Genomic DNA, 23,444 nt, shown 5'->3' on the forward strand with positions numbered 1-23,444 from the left:
AACCGAGGTCTTCCGACGTGAACATTGCACGCCTTTTGTGGCTTTTTAGAATTCCTTCTTTCTTTCTGCCATATATCTGTGTGTCTATTTTGAATTATTTCTTGTCTGTATTTCTCGTGTTTGTAGAAAGCTGATGTTGTTATACATGTATTGTGTTTTGCATGTTTCGTCAAGGAGGGATGGACGCTCCTTCCCCCAAAAAGGAAATGGAAAGCTGGAACTAAATTGAAAAGGGCAATGTTTTTCGTCGGAGAAGTCTACAGTGATTTCTATAGGCGTTGAGGTACAAAGTTTGCAATGCTCTTTTTGAAAGAGACCTATTGCAGAGGTAGAAAGTTATACTCTGTTTGTTGTCCTGGCAGGATTGGGGTCCTAGGTCCCAAGCGGCTTAGGGGGAAGAAAAGAAAAGATGTTCATTTTTACATGCATGAAACCTGTGCTTCGTCACAGTTACCAATTTACTTTCTGTCTCAGGTTGTAGATATGGTGGTAGAATTGAGTTGAATTAGACAGGTGTTTCGAAAGTTTCTTAAGAAGAGAATTAACTCACTCAATGTTTATGCATAGAAATATAGCTGGGGTGGATGTGGCTGCTGTCAGCTATTCAGGTTTGCTACCTGATCACCTTCTGAAGATGTAGGATAAGGACAGAATCCAAGCCTAAAAGAGAGAGAGAGAGAGAGAAAAAAAAAAGAGAATTGAAAGTTATAGGGGTGGGCAGCTAAGAAATCCAAAAGGCTGTTAGAAATCATTTTCATTAGAATGTGGTTAGAGTACAGATATTCATTTTGATTTTTGATTTCTTTCGGTTTTTTGATTTTTGATTTTCTACCAGTATGACCCTCAGCCTCTCAAAACAAGAAGGATATTCCTCAAAGTTGAAATGAATCTATATAAGATTTTGTTCAAATGAAGAATCAATTCAAATGATTCCTAACCCCTCCTCATCTACTTTGGAGATAAAAACTGCTATGACTATTTTGAGTAAACAGACAAGTGGAGATGACAGGAAATCATTTTTCATTTGTTAAAAATCAGAAAACCTTTGACACCCACTTTAAAATAAATACACCTACTCCTTTGATCTTCTGTGTATGTATTACCACAGGGCTTAAATATCTTAATAGGATTTTAGGTAATGTCATTTTCATGAAAGACAGTCATTTGGAAACCAACAGCTCTATGTTTTGTCCAAATAGCCGAGTAATCTACTATCTTGGCAGTAATTGCTTTTGCTGCATTTCTAATGTGTATTGCATGAAGAGGTTATGAATACACTCAAGTGTGTGTGGGTTTCAAGGTATGTATTTGTGTTTGATCCTATATTTCCTTTGTTATAACATTCTCCTACTTTTCATCACTTTGACTAATAGAATATTTGTAAATTTTCTGGAGAGTGAGTTTGGGCATATGCTTTGAGGGATATGCTTCCGCATCACAAAAGATATGGAAACATAATTGATTACTTGGTTATCAATAATATTTTGATTTTGTTTAAATGAAATTTTTAAGACATTTGGATTGCTATGCATTTATGTTTTAAATTTAACCTCTCTGGGCATGTTTTGATAAATAAAATAACTAAGTTACTTTAGAAAAACGCCTATTAAACAGAGTACTTTGTTTAGAGAAGGTATATTTAAAGAAACTTACACAGCTAAAGAAATTGACTTTCGTCTTCTCAGTGACTTAATTTCACTACCTGCTGATTTGTCCTTTGCAGTATTTAGCTCAGACCAAGACAGAATTGTGTGTGCTGTTAGATTTGCAAATTGCTGATCTCCCAGTGACTTTCCCTCTTAGATCCCAGTTGAGTATGGTTACCTTGAGAACTGTGGTATTAGCCGTGTTAGAGCATGCTCCACTGGGGAGTTCTGTGCAGTCTATTTTTAATGCTATTTAATGAAGGAGCGAGCGCCTCACTCAGCAATAAAAGAAGCATGAGGGAAGACAGAGCAGTGCATGGTTATGGATACTGGACAAGGATATTTGGAAAGGTGAAGACTGACCACTGAATATGGTAATTTAATTAAGTCCTAATATATTGTATGAATGGAAATATTGATTTTTGTTAGAGAATTATACATGAATAGTTCAGTGGATGTTTTCGTAAACCTCTTCACTAGTTCTTAGAAAGAAGACTCAATAATTTGAGTTTTTAAAACTTGAGGGAGATACTAACTGGGAAATTCCTGCATGCATACTATTTTTAATGCAAGCTGTCATATTCTTGGGTGGTGAGAAGCGCAGAAATAATTTCAAATTCCTAAAATATTGTTCTGGTGAAAGGTTTGGAGCTCATATAACATTCTGCAAATAAAATAACTAATGTCGTTCTAAGATACTACAATAACCTGAAGCTCTGCCTTGTGAATTGCTTCATTTTCTTTTATGAACTTGGAGTCTAGGTCCAGAATTGTGACAACTCAAGGAAGCAGGAAGTTTCGATTGAACTTGTTAAGAATATTTGGGTTGTTTTCTCTCCTTAGCATTAAGATAAGCATCACAGGTTATCTTACTGAAGATTAAATATTTCAAATATATATATATATATATATATATATATATATATATAGCAGAGGCAGCACTGATAACTTTTGGCAAGTTGTAATGAGGAGCAAAATATCTTAGCATTATAGTGTGTACAATGCAAGAAGCCATCTGTCTGCAACATTTGCATATATACGGAACACCTGTCTTGAGGTAGAAAGTGAGAATGTTCAATCAGAAAGGTCTTGTGTTGATTTTCATATTAACAACCTACTATAATCAAGTTATTCTTTTGTTCAAAGTAAAGCTAATTAGACAAAATGTTTAAGTAGTTTCAAAGTTAATAAACATAAGAGAAAGTAAGCAGTTTCTATTAGATGGGCAAGTTAGTCATATAATTTTTAAATAAAGCTGTTAGAACAATGTGCAAAGTTGATCTGGATTTTTGCCAATTCTTATGAAAAAGGATCCCCAAAAATAAACTACTAAGGAAAATACATCACAAGGAGTTACTGTGATTTTTGTTTGTCTTTTTGACTTAGTTCTAGAGGAGGAAAACAACTCACACAGGGTAAAATATTTCCCTTAGTGGTCATGCCTTTTGGACCACAATGCTGATATCTTTCTCAAGCTTCTCAAATCAGTGGGCATTCTCATTTGAATTCAATGTCTATTTTGTCTGTGGACAAGATAATGATAAGCTACATGAGTAGAGCGTAGGATGAGTCAGCCACTGAAGATACAATATACAAGGTAGCCAGAAGTGAATATGATTGAGAATTCTCATTAGTATGAGGAGACAGTTGGACGTCCATAAGGTTGGAAATTACGAATTAATCATTTGTCTATAAGTCAGTTTAATTCAGATCTGCTTTGTGACAAGGTTAGGAAAGAATGTGGGGCTTAAAGGTAATGTCGACAATGAAAGCCATTTCTTCATATGGTAAGTACTGGCATCATTCTAACCGGTATCACATGGTAGTAGCCTGTTTAGAAATTTGTGAATCTTTAATCACAAAAAGAATTGACTTCCTTAAAAATGCATTATGTCATCTGGAAAGTTCTTAATATATTTCAAGTCAGAGATGATGCATTTGTAAAATATATACTTCCTCTCTTTAGACAAAGGACCTTTATGATTCCAGAAGCTCTACATTTCTGTGGACTTTGCCTTCTTTCATTTTTTATTCTAGTGTTTACTGTTAAATATGATAAATGAATTACAAGCAGCAATGAAAGCAAATGCTGAAGGACTGTTGAAGGAAAAAAGGAATATTAACAACATGTATTTGTAACTAGATTTGTTTTTCTTAGATTGTCTTTGCTTCTGAGTGTTGTTTTCCTTTAGGTGGCTTTATGCCAAGTTTTAATAAATTGATTATTTGTAGTGTCTTAGTGTTATAATTTAATTAATTTTGCTCATCTTGAATTAATTTGGGCCCTAGATATTGAAGTATGTATTACTTGTATTTTTACATCATAGCCAGTGGTCTATAGGATTAGGTATGAGCTGAGCTATAAAGTATTTAAATTATATACATAATGTTTCATAAAGAATAAAGTGCATGAGAAAGAATATCAGGTTTATTGAGCAGTTTTTAAATGTCTGGTAACATTGTTATTTGTAGTCTTAAAATCTTCTGTGGTCTGATGATATTTTTTTTAGGCATGAAATGCTCATATAACATTTTGAATGCACCTTTCTCTAAACTTACTGGGACATATCTGTGCTTTCAGAAATCACAATGCAGGCAAACCAAAAAAGTGAATTGAAATAATCACATCAAGACAATGAAGGGGATGTTGAAAAACAAAGGGGTTTGCTTGAGTGCATGAAATTGCTATCTACTTTCAGACGGAACCCTTAGCATCATATTATGCTTCTTTTTTGTGTGTCATTATTATAGATCCTGGAATTGCCAGGTGGAGAGAGTGTTAATCACTGTCCATCGTCACAGCAGATCAGTATTTTTAAATTTCCTTACACACTTTGCCCAAAGAAATGTCTTTTGGCAGTTGTATAAGCCCTGTTTAATATATCTTTCAATGGGACAGGATTAATAGATTTTTGTATACGTTTTGTAATAAAGTGATGTGTATTAGGATACAGCTGTAATTGTGACATTAAAATGTTGAAGCATTAGTCCAAAATTGTCTCATTCAAAGGATCTATTCATAATTATTTCTCAGTCATAAATTCATATGTTTTAAAAGTAATATACGTTGCAGTTGTTCCTGTTACCTAGCAAAAGAAAATCACTTCATTTTATCCAGGTAAAGAGGACAAGTGTCCACTAATAATCATCCCTTTTAAAAACAGGCCTTTTACTACATTCTCACATTTCACACTACTTCAAGAAGATACAAGTCTTAAATTAGAAACCCGTTATGAATAACACACAAAATATTAAGATTTTATTAACAAAATCCCTCCGGTAAATAATAACATTGGTTTTAAGATAATTGCAAATAAATTTGGTTTTAGTTTAAGGGGAGGATTTAAGATTTTTAACAGGGAAACAATTACGTCACTTTTTATTTCAAATATTTCAGCAAATTTTGTGGAGTGTTTTGGTATATTTGTGGGCAATGTTTCTCTGCAGAATTGCAAAGTGCAATATACCATCTTTTTTTCTGCAGCTTTTTCATTGGAACAAATTCACAAAGCATATCTAGCTAGATAAGCCCAGTCATCTCTCACTGATACCCACACAAATTGGGAAATAATTCCTTGTGATAGAGATATCCAAAAAAAACTCAGTGGTTCCATGGCCAAATTTAGTGCAGGAACTCTTAATAATGGACAAGCATTCTTTTCCATTTGTATTATCCTTGATGGCTTCTTTATTATACACTAAATACTTGAGATAAGAACAAGAGCTCTCTCTAGGGAAACAGAAACCAGAGAAATGGTTTTCATATAGTTAGCAGATTTCCCTTTAATTGCTAAGATACTATACTCATTCAGAACATTCTAGTCCATTGGATCATACACTAAAAAAAGATAGTTTTTGCATGTTGATATATTTTTGGTCTAGTTCAAATTGAGAAACAAGCAGTGAAGTAAAATATTTCCATATCTTTAAAGGACAAAATTGAACAACCACTTCTAAAAGTTTTATGGTCCTGTGAGTTGTGATAAAATATCCTTTATCCTTTGACACGTAAACCAGAAGGCCCAGCTATCATCTAATTGCTCAGTGATTCAAGTTGCTTTCAGATTATCTCACTACTGTTACACAGACCTAGAAAAATCGAGCTACTGGTCAATAAAGGGTGAAGGAAGGGCATGTCAACTCAGTGAAATTCAGTGACTCCTCATACTTGTTTAAATTTTATTTGCCTATAAATTCAATGGAAAAAAAATGGAAAGCTAACAAATTTATTTTTCAGCTTTTTGCATGTTTCTAAAATCGCAAGCTAAAGTCCTCACAAAAAGTTCTAACACAGAGAAATAAAAACATATCTATACTCTGGATTTACATGTTTTCCTTAGCATTTTGCTTGTTAATATGTATGTAACTTTGCTGGAAATCCCAGTGTTGCTGGCATCTGATTTGATTTAATCATCAAAGAGCTTTTGGACAGAAAACAAGTAGATTCGATGTGAGTATGTGACAGAATCAAGATTTCTGCAGCATTTGCAAGCTTTAACTACTCAATGCTTCTTTAAAACAATTTTTAAATGGGTGTAAAAAGGCTTTTGGTTAAAAATATGGTACTTTATTCTCTTTGTTTAGAGAAAGAAGATTAAGGTTTTTAGTCAAATCATCATTCTTTAAGCCAATGTAGCACATAGCTCTATTAAAATTGCTATGGAATTCTACCAAATTAATTAATTGTTAGAATCCTGCAGTCATATTTATGATCTTACTTCTTGTATCTGGCCTATAGGAATGATCAAGCTAACACTCTTAGATGGCTTTGTTTATATATTTTTTTATTTTAAATTTATTTAGATATGCTGATGTTGTAAGAATTTTGGGAAATTGTCAAACAACTGGCATTGTACTAAATTCAGAAATTTCACATCAAAGAACTAGCTGGTATCAATGATTCATCATTTTTTTCACTCCCGTGTCATTTAACTTTGGCCACAACATTTTTTTGTATGTGAAGACTCAAGTTTTTCTCATAATCATTAATTTTCACATAATCACTAATAGCATTCTGGAATGATAAGATAATCTAGCATATAATCGTGTTGCATACACATGCGGCAGCTATCCGCTTACCATCAGCATTGTTAAGCACTCTAACAACTGAATGCCTTAATCTTTAATTATCATTATAAGTATTGTCTTCAGTCAGAACTTTGTATGACTTGGTTTTTAGTGTTTCTTCAGCATCAAGAGGCAGGAGAGTATACATAGCTAATGTGATCGAATTTATATATTGCAACAAATTTATACATCTTCCAGGATAGGAATGCAAATATCCCTCCAGCAGGGAAATTATTGTATTCCAAAAATAATTGTAATGTCTGTGTTAATTGTCTGATATAATATGGAAAGCTGTAGACAGAGATATTTTGAATTTAGTGGAGCTTCTGATTGAGATTCAGATTAAAACTACTAGAGAGGTTGTATACCAAAGGTATGCTAGGAGTCCATCTGAGAAGGAGCCAGGTAAATGAGCTGTAAGCAATGAAGGGAGGCTTTACCAAGGAGGCGCATGGGCCTCCGGGAGATTCTGCACCTTAGAGAAATGCACAAAATTAGGATTAAAATGAAAGGTCCAGGGAAATAAGGGCTAAAAGTGGTGTATCTGAATGTCACTTTCTGTGACTTAACTTCATATATATGCAGTTCACCAGCTGAATTGGTACATGGTACCGGTGTTTGGCTTCTGGGTCTGAGTAAATAACGAATAGTGTGACTATGGCCGAAGCTCCAAACCTCTCTGTGCTTCACAGTTTCTACAGGTGTAATTGGGCAGTAACAACAGTCCCGACTCAGCAACTTACTAGTTGTGTGACGCTGGCAATTTAGTTAACTCCTCATTGCTTCAACTTCCCCATTTATAAGGTGGGAATAAGACCTACCTTGTGCGGTCAAAGCAGAAGCAAAGCACCTGACTCATGGGTATTATTCATGTAAAAGAAACCACCTTCCTTTCACATAAAAAATTAGACAGAGATTGACTCTTCTTTCTTTTAAGGATCCACACCTCCGTTTAAGAAAAACAAAAACCTTTTCGTAATTTGGAATACAGCTCTCCTTCATTTTTATCCCATAATATTTCTGATGATTAAAATTGGTGATGCTTGACTCTTTCTGTGCTATGAAATACTGAAGGCTAAGCCAAGGTAGTAACTAATCTCAGAAGTGTTCATTGTTTAAGGAATATGATGCTTAATAGGGCCATAATCTTCTGTCAGTTCGTAAGGGAAGAAATGGTCTAATTCAGTGTTGTCTAAAAAGTGAACATATGGGTATTGTTTCTCTAGAACATTCTAGTTGCCTAATTTCTACCATTTAAACGGGGTGAATAAAAAACCAAATCATTGAATAGGAAACAACTGGAATGAATCCATGAAGGAAAAACCTAAAATTCTGCATTAGTGGATGGGAGCAAGGACTAACAGCATATTTGAGGTGACATGAGAGAAACATTTTTCTAATCTGCAACAAAGCTTTGGCCTCACTGAAGGGTCCTTGGCACTCCCACAGAAGGCTTCGGCTTCCTGTCTCCAAGCACTGAGTGAGCTTTGGATGGGGCAGCCGATCTGGCCTCTGATCCTAAAGTACCTGCATTGATTTTGCTGAAATGAGTCAGCAACTGTGCCTCCGTGAACATGGCCAGAGAAAGGAAAGACTTCTATCATAACGAGGTTTAAACAATTGGTTCCCCTACCAAAATATGGAGAGCCACAGATAATATCCAGCACAGGAGAAGGTGAGCTATTCAAAGCAGTAGGTGCATCAGATAATTGCATTTTATTTTCTATTATAAAATGAATGTCAGCATTCTTCTGGGGAGTAACCTAATCAACAATTTATCAAGGAAATTTCTCAGAAGGTGTCAGAGAATAAATTTATAATTCTCTGCTATCCAAATATTTGCTGGAAATCAAACAAAACAAGCAAAGTGTAGACATATTTTGTTCATATATGTTTGTATATATATATATATATATATATATATATATATATCTAGAGTCAATATGCTTATGCACAAGTCATTTAACTAGCTTACATTAAATAAACAAACAAAAGGCCTATTTCCCAGTCAATTTTTCACTGTCCTCAGAAGTTCTTGGCTAGCATAGCACTTACATGCTGCAGATATTTAATCAAAGTTTGTTGAATTAAAAATTGACCTTTCTACTGTTGATGGCATCTGATATTCAGGATTTAAAATCTACTCTAAGTTTTAATTGTATTTTTCCCTGAAGTTTCAGCTTAAGCAGATTTGACATTCGTCTTTTTGAGAGGACAAAAAGCTGCCCTTATGTCTAGACCTATAACTATGCTAGCTATTATTTTGGTTCTTACAAAAAAAGTTTCTTCTTCAGATCTCAGAAAATGACTAGAGGTTTGATGGGAATAACAAGACTCCTAAAAGTTCAATCTGCTTAAACTGACTACAAACACTACCTTTTCATCTAAGTGGAAGGGAATTCATTAACACTCTGTTAATATGGTCTTGGGAGAAAGAATGAGGCAAAAGCATGTTTACAGAATATTTCCAAATCATTGTTACACAGAGCTAGAGGCAACCCATCTTTACCGGATGTCTGCCTTTCGGGGAATTAACCGTGGTGAAGAACTCATTTCCCCACTCATCATGTGGGGAAAGAAGTCACTCCTCTTAAGAACTAAGCAAGTAGACAGTGCTGAATTAGAAGGCAGGGGTGAGGGAAAAATGGAGAAGAGAATATTATCAAATTGGAGACTTTGAGATCGCCCTTCCTGCTTTCAGCAGAACAGGTGTCTCCAAGCTATAGGAAGCTCTTCACTTCCTGCTACCTAGGAAAGATGAAAGGATTGAGTTAAATAGAAAATCATTTAATCCAACTGGACAACTGGATTAATGTTTTACCCCATCTATAAAAGTAATCTTGTTTGAAAGGAAGGGGTACAGCTGATTACAAATGAAATGAGTTTGTTTTCTTAATTCGTCTCCAACATTTTAAGAAATGCTAATGTAGTGTTGATGGAATGAACTTAGAGAGATGAGGAACACATTATCTTTCTTCTACAATACTATGGCAGGCTTTAGAAATATGTAGAAAGCAATAGATTTTGACATTGTTGATATTCTCATCAGGAAGCCAGGAACATATTGTATCAAAGTGAGGGAATTTCCACGCAAGCCAAATTGAGGAACCAGCTGAGTTCTTGGGTGATGGCTAACAAGGCTTGTCTTTGCATTAGATATCATTACCATTCAATCACTTATTCATTCTTCTTTTTCAAGTATTTATTGAAGTTTTCTACGTGTTGTGTCTCAGGCTAAATACTTAGGAAAATTTGATGTGTAGTTTTTTATAGGCACTTGATGATGTGAATGCATTTTAACTTTTCTAAACAATGAATTGAGTAATTGAGAGTTTAGCAAAAATCCAGTGATAGATGGACAATGTCTTGGACAACAAAGCAATATGAATGAATTCCAACAAATTAGAAAAATTTTTCTTTACCAGTAATTAGGAAATCCATAGGGAGTACACTTTGATGGTAGAAAAATGTTGTTTCCAGAAAACAAACATGGAAGAGTGAGCACCACTGAGAAGCTTTAGTGGGGAGGAAAGTTCTGTTGGTGATAATAGGCCACAAAGTAAAACCAAGTTATGTTGCTCTCCAATAAGAGGAAACACCATCAACCAAGACAAATGTATGTGAAATTAGTATGAGCCAGTTATATTCTCTTTTTCAATCCAATCATGCATTTGCTATATTAGTTACTAGGGCTGCAAGGAAATGATTGAAATTACATTGGGATTACGAACTGGAACCAAAGTTCAAGGTACCTGATCAGAGTAAAATATAGAAAATATATGAACCAGCCCACCTGTTTAGAATTTAAAATTAGGTTTATCAAAAGACAAGTCATTCTTTGAATTTGTTGTGAGATTCCACATTTGTGTGTTTGAGAAAGGAAACAGGAAAATCATTTCAGAAATAATATTATAAAATCTCATAATCCTTAATAGATTAAAAATAGTGCCTGTGATCAGAGGAAGATAAAATTATACATGGTTCTATAGGAAAACCACAGAGGAATAAAAGATTTGACCTGTAGGTCATCTGAAGGGTAATCTTTCGTTTTTTTTTTAACAAAAGGAAAATTGATGCCGTTTTTTTCATTGGCTATAAAACAATTTAGATATTTGGAGGCAGAGAGATGTCTGGAGAAATATATATTGCCTCTGTCCTGCTTCTTATTCAAATACCTTGCTCTGAAATACTGAAGAAAAAAGCTACTTTTTGAAGTTACCTGTTAGAAAAGGAGTATGCCAGATTATTTCTAAGATCTCTTCCTGTTTATAATTTTCATTATTTAATGACACTTTTTTGTATAATATTCATGGATCCATTTTTATTGCCTTGTTCATAAATGTTAACTGTGCTTTATTCTTTAGCCCTGAAAATAAGCACTAATGCTACACAACAGGAGTGAAATTATTAGGAGGTGCTCTTATCAAGAATAGTTGGTTAAGAAAAGAGAATCTGGGTTCCCAGGCCTGGGCTCAGATCCAACTCTGCAACTTACTAGTAAGTTTCTTAAGCTTTCTAAACCTCAGCTGCTTCACTTCTAAAAGGTGATTGTTCTAAGAATTAAATATAAACTTCTTAGCTCATTTCTTGATATTCATTTTTTTCTGGTGATCACAGTTTTAGAGTTTCTAATGTCCTTATCACTACGTTTTCTGGATTGCATAGGCCTCACATAATAAATGAAGCATCCCCATAAAATCCCTACCCGTCTTGAGAATGTTTTCATGAGGTGGCAGTTATCTTGGGTATTTTCTTCAGGCGTAATTGGAATCTGTTTTGAGCACAGCTGTACTCTGTATAATGAATGTTTCCACATCCATGGCTCAGTGAGAAGAGGCCATGTGTGAACACAGAGAGAACAGGCCATTGTTTCTAGAAGACGCTCCTTGCGCAGACAGCAGAATTTGACCTTTTGTAAGCTTAGATGGGCAGTAGAACCTTTGAGAAGGAGATTTGGATATTCATGGCTGATTCAGTGTACACAAAATTCCATACAGTATTTTATTATCTACCAATGTGACTCAGCTTTGAGTAAGATTGCGGTCCAGTGCTGATTTACAGAGGAAGTTAACTAGGCCTCCTAGATTTGTCTAGTCATAGTGTAGACAGTTTAGTCTTAGTATCCTCCCAGGAGCAGTTTGGGACTGTTATCTATGAACTAGTGATAATTTCAAATAAAATTACAGTAAACTTGTGACTTGTTCACTTTGCAAATAAAACCAATGCTGATATCCAGCAGAAGGCCATTTGTGTAATAAAAGCTTTGCCCAGAGGATCTAGCAAGAGAAGAGCGCTCTAAAATCAATTTTTCTAAAATCACTGAAAACACTACCTCATTGTTTTGATCTGGCTGTGAAAATAGATTGGTTTTGATGTTTTAAGAAAGGATGAGGAGATATCACTTGTTTCATCGTTTATTGATTAGATCCTTAGGCTTAAACAGGGATCAAACGGTTTGCACTGTTAGCCAAAGAATTTACAGCATTGACACAGAAGCAGACCTACAAACTTGAATGGGCTGATATATTTTACTGCAAGTCTGGGTGAACTTACCTGATATACTGAATTGACAGAAAGCCAACCTTTAGATATTCCTGATGAGATCCATCGATAAATGGAAAATAAGATCTACATGAAAGGAATGTGATGTTTTTCTGAACCTGTTAGGGAAACTACCATGTGGCCATTTGTGGAGGAAATCTGTACTTATTTCTGTATTGATTAGGTCATTTGTGCCATTTGTTCTGCTCTGCAGGAATTACTTCACTTGGCTTGCTCTTTCTGCACTCTGTTTTACCTAGTTTCTCCAGGCAAAAATTCTTATCAGTATAGATATCCAAGATTTCTGTAGCCTTGTGAGTATTACTTGCTGAAGCCACAGGGACAGTGATAAGTAAAAAGTCAGTATTCTTCTACTGATTTTGAGTTTACCTTTGGATCATGTTTGATCTAAAGCTACATGTGGAATTGTGATTTCAAAGAAGTAATTTGTTTTATTGCTTTGCACTTCAAATGGTACCTGATATTTATAAACTTCCTCCTGTGTGCAAGGAACTTTGAGTGCCTGTGTGACATCCATACTTACCTGCTTTTTGGCTGTGGTCATAGCAGTTACACTATCTCTGTTATGCTATATTTGGGGACTGTTAAGGAAGTATGAAAGATGTATATTTCATCCTTAATTTTTTCCTTGTAATATGAATTACCCTGTAATATGTGATGACCGTGCAAAACAGATAATTCGATTATCTCATCTGGGTATCATCTAACTAAGAATCAGGGGCCAGGGGAAGGACGTATAGGGAAGCCATGACAAAGAGGGCCATGAAAATTAATTTTTGAAAGTGCTGCAAAGTGATGGAAATTTGTCTGCATGCATCACAGATCTATACTTGTGGCTGCCGTTTATGGCATGAATGATGCCATGAACTATCAGCTCCTGATTTTACATATCCTTAAGGCACACTTTCCCGTGATGTCATAGAAAGGGGGTAGGTTTGACATCAAGGTGATCTAAATTTGAATTCCATCTCTGCTTCTTACTCACCTAGCCAAGTTAATTAACCATTGTGAACTTAATATTTTCTTCATGAGTTACATATAAAATACTTGCCACATAATAGAAATGAGAGCTTGTTCCTGCTTTCTTTACATGTACTGACTATCCATTAAAACATTGAAACTTTTCAGAATATGTATACTGAAACTGTATATCAATATTTGTTTTGAAAATACTATAAAGTTGTGGATTGGGTCAAAGATATTGCATCAGTCCGTGAATAACTGGAAACGAAAAATAAACAAAATAAATTTGGAGGGTTGTCAGATTCTGTAGCATTGGCTTTTATAAAGTGTCAGCAAGATATATTATATAATTAAGTAAAAAAAAAAAAGGAAAAAATACTACAGCTTATCTAAATCCATATTTGTATTCACCACTTAATTTGAAGCAATAAGATTTATTTAGGGGACCCAATGGTTCATACTTAAGAATAAATAGATACCCAAGAATAAGTGATTAAGAGAAAATATTATTATATTTTTTCAGAAAAAAATAGTGATCAAATATATGAAAAATGGTTTAAAATGGTTTAAAAGATGCATATTAAGTGATGAGTGAAGTTTAAAGGAAAATTGCATTTTCATTTTTTTCCCTAATGGATTCACAAGGTTTGAGCTTTTAAGTGCATGTTTTAAGTTACTCTTTTGTGATTCTGTACAGTTAAGGCACATTAGCTTGCTCTTCAAATACATGTTCTAAGATATTTCCTGTATAAACTCAGGGAAAGGTGCTACATTATTACTTACATCCTGCCTTCTGCCCCATGGAGAGAAATAATACCAGACAGATAAATGTATGCAATTTACCAATATTGAGGATGAAATTATCCATTCCAACTAATATGTTTCTCCTGTAATTATCTTCTGAAAACCTTAGTTAAGAACTAGCCCATGTGAACTTTCTTCACAGATTATTTGTTCTCGATTTGTTTTCTGCCAAGCAGACCAAACACCTGGAATGCACACGCTCATTCCTTGACTGTGCTTTTTTGTGTTGGTTGGCAGAGGGTGACGGTTACTTTAAGCAGATGTGCAGGATCAGAGTGGCCTTTTTATCTTTCTACCCTCAAGGAGTCAGTTTCTCAGATAAAGGAAGTGGTGAGGTTAACAGATATTTCAGCCTACCCTGAAATAAAAGTTAAGCATGGTAGGTATAATAAACATGTTTATTAATTATTTATCAGAAGTAGTGCCTTTGTTAAAATATTTGGAAAGAGAAATTTAAAGACAATGCTTAATTTTTATTAATTAAATACTAAATCTTATTTTATGACGTGAAGTAAAGTAACAACCAAAATAATTTTGTTTTCTCACTTACCTAACTTGAAGAAATTGAAAATCTTAGAAATAATATTTATAGGTGAATATAAGGCTTTATTTGATATCAGTATATTTTACATTATGTATATGAAACATATGGCTACAAATTTCTTAATTCATTATACGCATTAGCTAGCTTTCCTTGGAGAACTTTTGACCTACCGCAAGGGGATAAGCTTTGTTTTACTATTGAGGAGTATTTCTGCAGAGATAACAGAAAATAAGTATGCATACTCTTTGATAAATATATATGTGTGTATATTGATATATGCATTTATGTATATATATATTTGAGATTTCTTGTTATAAAAAAATCATTATTATTAAGACAGATGGGGTGCTCCACGATAGCTTATTTTCTATTTTTTTCTTTCTGATTTCACTTTTGCCATTGCTAATAAACAATATCCATTAAGACTAGGATTATAGAAGGGAGTCAATGAAGAGAGGAAACTTTCATGTACCCCTCTTCTCTGTGCATCAGTGCTGATGAAATGGCTAGATAGTAATAGAGAGTAAGATGATGAATTTATTGTTTCAAATGAGGGTTCAGGGATTTCTGTACACTTTAGATTTCGATTTCATAGCTCTGCCCCAGTGACCAAAATGAGCTATACTGTATGTCTTTTAAATGCCAATTGGTGATCCAGGGGCCATATTTTAACACAAATGAGCCATCCTATTCCTTACGCGAATACTATTACAAAAGGAAGTAAATGTGAGTTTTCTTATATCATCTCGAGGGGAAATTTCAGATGGTGGCACTCCTATATCATACAGGAGAGTTATTTCTGAAGCAGTGGTTCTCAAAACATTATATACATTAGAATTGCCTGAAGGTTTATTAAAATATGGAATTTTCAGATGCACCAGATCTGGGGTGGGGCCCAAGTATATGCATTTCTAACAAGTTCTTAGTGATGTTGAGCTGCCAGGACATGGACCAGAATTTGACAACCACTGATCTAAAACATAAAACTTTTTGCCAGAATGTAGAATTTGTATGATTGATGCTTTATAATCTAAAATAATAAAGGAATACCGTAAAATTTCAAGACAAACTAAACTTACAATTTACTTTCATTTCAAAATTATTTTTTAAAACATAACATCTTAAAGAAAGAGATGAGGATAACGGATTCCACTAGACAGAAAGATTTAAGCAGCTTCTGTTTTGAATGATTATTGAATACAAATTTCTCCCTAAGATTGTGTGTACTAAGAGTTGCCAGTGTAGGATTATAAAATCCACAGAGATATGGTAATAATCCCTAATTCCCCTAATCCACAAGACTGGATATTCTAAAAATCAAGAAAAATCTTAAAATAAAAATTTTTAAATAAAAACAGTCAACACAAAAATGTGAAGACAAAGATTTATAACAGCTTTATTTTAATTGCCCCAAATTAGGAAGAACTCAAATGTCATTTATGAGGTGGATGGATAAACTGCAGCACATCCATAGACTGCAATATTGCTCAGCAATAAAAAGGAGTGAATTACCCATCTACACAATAAATTGGATGGATCTCAAGGGAATTATTCTGAGTGAAAGAAGCCAATCACAAGACATTGCAGGCTGTATGATCCCATTTATAGAACATGTCAAAATGATAAAAACTGTCATGACAAAGGTTAGATTGGTGATTGCTAGGAGATGTGACAAAGAGGGGGTGTCTCTGTGAAGGGGTCGTATGAGGGGTGTCTCTGTGAAGGGGTCGTATGAGGGGTGTCTCTGTGAAGGGGTCATATGAGGGGTGTCTCTGTGAAGGGGTCGTATGAGGAAATTTTTGAGTTGCTAGAGCTGTACCATAGTCTGATAGTGATGGTGGTTATATAAATTTATACAAGTCTTAAAGTTAATAAAACCGTGCAGCCCCTAAACAAGTCAAATTTACCTTATAATAATTTTAAAATTAAAAAAGGCAGAATTACACTATCGTTTAGTTACATCAAGTAACTGAATTTGTGCAATTATATGAGATAAAAGTGTCAATTTATATAAACAGATAAAATATGTTTTATTTCAAACAAAAGAGAAACATAAGATATGGTCTCTATGAGAAGCGTTCTTCAAAAATAATACTCATTCCATTTTTAACCAGGCAGAAATACTAGGCAAGTTTTGGAGTCTGGAAAACTCTGCCTGACATAGTTCTTAACTGTGTTAGCTTTGGTACCCTTCCGTATTTCCTCATTTGGTGTTTTTCTTAGAATCCTTTTCTGTAACCTTTGCTGCTTTAAAAATGATTTTCATGGGCACACTTATTCCTCTCATTTAGACTGTGAAAACCTGACAGCCCTAGACCTTTCATCCAGTTACCTCCCACATGTATGTACACATCCTTAGAAAGTGCCATCCATTCACGACTTGAAGAGCCCAGTGGTGACTACCTCGGGGTTTCTGAAGGAAGCTCATTCCATTCTGAAGCAGCCATAATTTTAAAGGCACTAAGGTCTCTAGAAACGTCTGGAAGATCAGGTATGCAGAAGTATTGGCAGTTTAATTATAGCCAGGGCTCTGATCCGGTGATATCAATAAACATCTGTTGAATAGATGCATATGTTTCCCTCAGTGAAAGAGTTAATAGCTAATACATTTATAATGGCAACTCTGTGTGGAGTACTCTCCTGAGTGTTTTATGTATATTAACGTGCTTAATCCTTCCAGCCACTTATGAAGTAGCGACCCTTATATTTCCATTTTCAGATGAGAAAACTGAGGCACAAACACATTCGGTAACTTGCTCAGAGTCAGTGGTGGAGTCAGTCTTCAAGCCCTAGATGTCCAGCTTCAGGGTCCACACAGTTAACTGTCACATAATACTTTCTCTGCTTTCTGTTTTGTTTTGTTTTTGTCTGTAGTTCCTCCTTTTACATCAGACTGATATATTAGTTAATGTTATACTTCAGTTTACTTATGGCCCACCAGTCCTTAGATAATTTGTAAACCTTTGTATAGAAATGATTTGTTGCACCAACTGGGAATCCATTCAGATTCTAGTGTTTGAACCCAGCTACACAGAATGCCAATGGATACGTGGATCTGCTGGTGTAGACACAGGTGTGAATAGAGTTGTAGCCATGGGCAGAGGGAGAGGGCAGCTGAAATGCCTGGTGATACCTGCAGCATGGCGGGTGGTGCTCTTGTGGGGGCAGACATGATGGCAAACTCAACAGCATGGTGTCTCCTATCCTGCGGACACGGTCCGCTTGCAAAATCAGAAAGCTGCTCTTGTGTCAGTCAGACCTGAGTGCTGCCTGGTTAAATAAGATGCTTTTCCAAGAGGAAGTTTGTCTGAGAAGGCTGCTACCAGCGTAATGAATCTGCTTTTCCAGCTACCTTGGTTGAGCAGTGAAGAATTAGCTGAGGAACCCTTCTTCTCACTCTGTCTCTGATTCAACTTGTAGAACAGATGGGGCGTACAAAACTCCAACCCAAATCTTAGAAACAAAGGGTTTTCCTTCCATTCAGTGCCACTCTGCTCTTTCTTATGTTGAACTCTGATCATGTTCCCCCAGGCATTCTTGTTTTTTCAAAGATAGTCTCAGTCTACTTAGTCCTAAAAGGTAGCTGTGGGTTGCAGTTGTAATAGCTTAGGGTCTGCTCCATTCATCAAAGTAACCTCTAAGCCTGAATCCTAGCATGGTGGTCGAGGTGAGGCTCCATAAAGCTTAGAAAGACTTCTCCCAGGTATGACAACATTTGGGCCTTGGACCAGTAGTCACGCGTCCACTTTACAGTAACAGGGGCTTCTGTAGTTACTTTGGTTCTCAGTTTTAAGATTACTAGAGAATCAAGTGTTGAGTATGCACTTTTGCATTTCAGTGGGATATCTGAAGCAACATTACTGATAAAAAGTAATTGCACATTCCTGGAAAGTGATAACTGGAATAATACGTTCTTGTGGTAAAATCCATAGTTTTTGTATGGTTTGGCATCTTTCTTTAGTCAATTCCCATGGTTATATGGGTGAGTTACATTCCCTTCTCGGTGAACACATTCCAGACTTATAGATGGGCACTGTGAGGGCAGGTAATGGAAAAAACATGAGTTTCTGAGAACTATGTTTGAATAATTTTTGTGCCATTTGACCTTGGGCAGGGAATTTTATCCTTTCTGAAATTGTTTTCTTTCTTTCTCTTTCTTTCTTCTTCCTTCTATGAGTGAATGATTCATTGTAATGAAGATTAAAAACACCATTTATAAAGTGTTCCTTTTGGCATTTTGTACATGAAATAATGTGTGAAAACATGATAGCTATTATTTGTTTACCATGAGTTAAGATATCTATATTTAAGTTGAATTAAATATGAACAACTCTGGGATTTTGTGAGGATCATTATCCCAGCACCAATTTTTAGATTTACTTTCAAAAAGTCATATGCAGTATCAATTTCTCTTGGCTACAAAGACTGTTGCTAAGAATTTTCTCCTGATGATATAATGGTAAGTTTTGAGGAAATAAAGTAATTTAAATGTGAGTTTAATTCCAGCACAGTCATAGAAGTAAATATATGTGTCTAAAATGAAGCACTCGATTCCTTTAAGTAGCTGCCTTTTAGGTTCTTTTCTGAACTGACCCCTTTTTGGTCCCCAGGCTCTGATGTGTAAGGCAGGACATGCGCTGTGCTGAATTTCAGGACAGAGTGTAGAAATGTTACTCACAGTATGAGTAGTGAGAGATGGAGCATAGGCCAGTCTTCTGCAGCTGGGAAGAGCAATTAGCAACTTCATGAATTAGGGTCTTGTTTACACTGTTGTCCAAGATAATCATTTGTTTGTTTTAACTAAGATGCTCTATCTTCATCAGAGGGATCTATCCTCATATTTAAATGATAAAGTCTTTGAATTTCACAGATAATTTTTGGATTTCATAGCAGGAATCCCATCATAGCCCATATTCTCTCTTGCTGACTTTGATAATCAAGGCATGAGCTATGGATATTCCAAGTTTTTTTTTTTCAAATAGATATGAAAACATGATGTCATCTATTCTCACAACATTTTTTTACACAGACCCATTTTAGGAAATACTTTTTACATGAAGCCCCAGCACATACACGTATATGCTTGTGAATCTACATACACTCCACAAACAGTTGTGTTCTTCGTATAGACACAGCCCACAAGCTCAGATTTTTTTTGTTAAATTTGTGCCTTATAAACACATTTTAAAATACGATCGTATGAATATAATATAAATAGTGAATGTTTTAAGCAATTGAAAAATTAATAAACTTTTTGGATTTACATGATTAGAAGACATTCATAGAAGACATTTACATTTTTTAGAAACATGTATGCATTTCCTATTGCATTCCAGACACCTCGGTGGGTCCTGGAGACCCGGAGATAAGCAAAGCACAATCTCTGCCTGTGGGGAACTTACAGCCTGACTCTCAGGTAATTTCAAGGCCCTGGGACAAGTGCTGAAGTGCAGGTGTGTAGCCTGATAGAGACATCAAGCTGAACACAGAAGAGGAACAGATCATGAAGAGTGGGTGGTAGAGAGCTAGGGGATTTGTTAGTGAAGGGGTGCATCTAATTTTGTTTGTTCATATATATGTTTAAAGCAAGTAATTCATCACATGTTGTAAGATGAGTTTCTCAAAAGGAGGAAGCCTTTAGAGAATAAAGGTGGCTGGAGTGTTCTTCTGACGGATGGAGGGGCTTCCTGCCTTATACCAAAAGCACAATATTGTTCAGGATCAGCTCAGTCAAGAGACACTGGTGCACAGTGACACCTGCGTGTGTAAAGAGTCAAATAAGTTCTTGTAATGACAACATCAGAGAGCTGTTTTGTGACAAGAGTCACAGGTGTGCATTGCACCATCTGCTGGCATAGGGAGAGCATGAGAGGCTTTGCCAAGGGACAGATCAATGTTCTCGTCCGGACAAGCCTTCCTGGCATCGTTCTCAGGGATTCTCAGCTTTTGGATCTTGACTTTTTTCCTTTTTCGACCTAGAGCAATGCAAGAGGTGGTTTAATTAATAGTCATGAGGTATCACTTCTAAATTACTGAAAATTCTTTTAAATATCTGCATTTACATGATTCTTTCCATTTCCTCCCGGAGAACACAGGGGGCTGGTCTATTCCCAATTCTGAATAAAGCACAAGACAATATCTATAAATGATTGGTCTGGCCATCAGAAGACCTCTTGCTTTCCTGCATTTCTTTGAATTTGTTCTTAGCTTCAGCTTCTGCCTCTGGCCCCATCCTTCCAGATGTGGGCAGGCCAAACTCTCACTCTGCATCCACTCCCTTGCTCCCACAGACACCCTAAAAATACATCTCACTTTTTGCTTCTTCAAACCAACCTTGCTATTGGCTACAGTCTGTGTTCTCAAAATCTATTCTGTGCCATCCTTGGAGAAAAGCCTGGAAAAGGAGAGCCATATTTGAACTCTCAAGAAAAAACCGAGGAAGGTTACTACTTCTAACTCTCAACTGTGTGTAAGAAGAGGTTAAGATAATGACTAAGTTCATTCTCAAAGTTCACCTCTTGGTGGATAATTATCAGATTCTTGAAGGGTAATTATCAGTAAGGAGAATTAATAACTTTTGACTGAGGATTTTGAGTAAATGTCTCTATTCTTTTTCATAGGATACTACTTTCTTTATCTTACTGGATGAGAGATAGGTGTGGGGTTTTTTTTTTCCCCCCAAATAATAAATTAGTCTAATTTAACTCTTTGTCTTAAAAATTAATGAATAAGAACTCATTTGGAATTCACTGCTTAGCGTACTTACTGAAAAACGAAGAACATATGTACTTGGAAAGCTAAATTGAGTAACTCCTTTTTAGCAGATTGTAAATTTCTTAAAGGCAGGTGCAAGGCTACATCTATCTTTGTATCTCACAATTTTTAGCAGAATTCCTTACACCTAGTAGGAGCTGGGTAAATAACAGTTTATCAACTTCACTGTCATAACAAGGCCTAATAACACACAGGGTCATATACACATGGATTATCTGTACAATTAAAACTGGATCCTCGCCGGGCGTGGTGGCTCACACCTGTAATCCCAGCACTTTGGGAGGCCGAGGTGGGTGGATCACCTGAGGTCGGGAGTTTGAAATCAGCCTGACCAACATGGAGAAACTCCATCTCTACTAAAAATACAAAATTAGCCGGGCGTGTTGGCACATGCCTGTAATCCCAGCTACTCAGGAGGCTGAGGCAGGAGAACTGCCTGAACCCGGGAGGCAGAGATTGCAGTGAGCCGAGATCACGCCATTGCACTGCAGCCTGGGCAACAAGAACTAAACTCCTAAAAAAAACAAACAAACAAACAAACAACAACAAAAACAACTGGATCCTCCAAGAGACCAAGTGCTTTACTTTCACCAAATTACTTTCATAAACCTCAGCCTTGTAAAACATCAAATACATAACATAATTTAATATTCTCTCATTAATTCATTGTCATGGTATGAAAATCAGTTATTGAGCTGTACTGGTGAGAATGCTAAAACATCTCCTCCTCCAGGCATATCCACAAGGAGAAATGATGAACAATGGGACAAAAACAGAAAAAGAGATAAAGTGACTGTCAGTCTTTACCAGTAAAAGTCATAGAATATTACTCAGCATATAGAAACATGCTGTAAGCATTAGTGGCTATTATAATTATTTAGGCAGCTCCTTTATTAGGATTTTTGAACTCCTAGTATACATTCTCTGCATAGAGTGTTGATACTTGAAAATAAATGCAGCATAGAGAAAGAAGAACACTTATAAATTTCTTATGACCAGCTATAAAATTCAAAAAATCAACAGTATTTAATTCTCATTGACCTTTTTCTGTCCTGCCTCTTCTCCCGAAAGAGTGCTTTTTGTAGGAAACAATAACACGTATTTCCTGGAGAGAGAGTGAGGCACAGCGATGGCTTTGAACTTACTGTGCTACCTTGGGCAAGTGTCTTGAGCTTACTGAATTTTAGTCGTCCCATGTGTATAATGGAGGCAGTGACATAACTATTTTTGGTTGTAAGGTAATAAATGAGATAATTTGTATAAGTTTTATAACATTTTATGGGCACTAACTAATATGTAATCATAGTATATTGAATGCCTGTTATGTGTCAGGGCTGGTGTTAGCTATTGGTGGTTTTAAAATTAAGTTTGAGGACATAATTTTCGGAGGTGCTCATAAGTAGACATAATTTGGATTTGAGATTAGAGAGTTATGTAGCATTATAGTGGCCTCTGAGAGTTAAAGGTCAAAACAGGATCAGGTTTCAGGTATAGAAGGGAATTCACACCATTGGAAAGAATCATAGTGCGTATGGTTTATTTGCAAGAATTAAATACGTGGTCCCATATAAACCAACTCAGCAGTACCAGTTGGCATACATGTGCATATTGTACATACAGTTTTAATACCTTTATAAATATGGCAAGATTTGGAGCACTGATGGGGTGCCAGGTATTAAAGAGGTGATTAAGAAGAGCTGACAATGGCTTGAAACTAAGTGGTGTTTCTTAATCTAGGTTTTATTCCCACTGCAAAGCATTTTCAACCCTTCCAAAGGGATGTCCTGCGATGTTACAGGTAGGGTTCTGGAAGGCAGACTCTGAGATAGAGTTGAGTGTGCAGGATGTTAACTAAGGAGAGATTTTGGGACCAGCCCTGCAGAGGGGCAGAGAGGGGAGCAGGACTGGGCAGAGAGAAAAGGTGAGCTGCAGTTCAGGCCAGAGGATGAGGACAGCCCCTGCTGATCCTGCAGGAAGCTCTGCCACTGGAGTGACCTTCAGAGAGTCCCACAGAGGGTTGAGATCTTAGGCCTTCTAGTACCCCCTTGATCAGTTATTGGATTATTGGATGTGGATTATTCTAG

The 23,444-nt window shown here is 35.9% G+C and overlaps 1 protein-coding gene across 5 annotated transcripts in view; it reads left to right on the plus strand.

The window, feature by feature from the left end:
- The window catches only part of ARPP21 (cAMP regulated phosphoprotein 21), a 158,782-nt gene that overhangs the window by 870 nt on the left and 134,468 nt on the right, over positions 1–23,444 (plus strand). Inside the window, exon 1 of one of the 5 annotated variants that reach the window (XM_017521766.2) lies at positions 8–2,020. The exons of 3 other annotated variants lie outside the window; for them this stretch is intronic. The gene's annotated coding sequence lies outside the window, so the exon portion shown is untranslated. Of the gene's footprint in view, positions 1–7; positions 2,021–2,571; positions 3,434–23,444 lie in introns of those variants that run through there. One more of the 5 variants, XM_017521768.2, reaches the window with a different exon arrangement.

Source organism: Cebus imitator, unplaced genomic scaffold, assembly GCF_001604975.1.
Source record: "Cebus imitator isolate Cc_AM_T3 unplaced genomic scaffold, Cebus_imitator-1.0 Scaffold21, whole genome shotgun sequence".
In the NCBI taxonomy this organism is placed as follows: Eukaryota; Metazoa; Chordata; class Mammalia; order Primates; family Cebidae; genus Cebus; species Cebus imitator.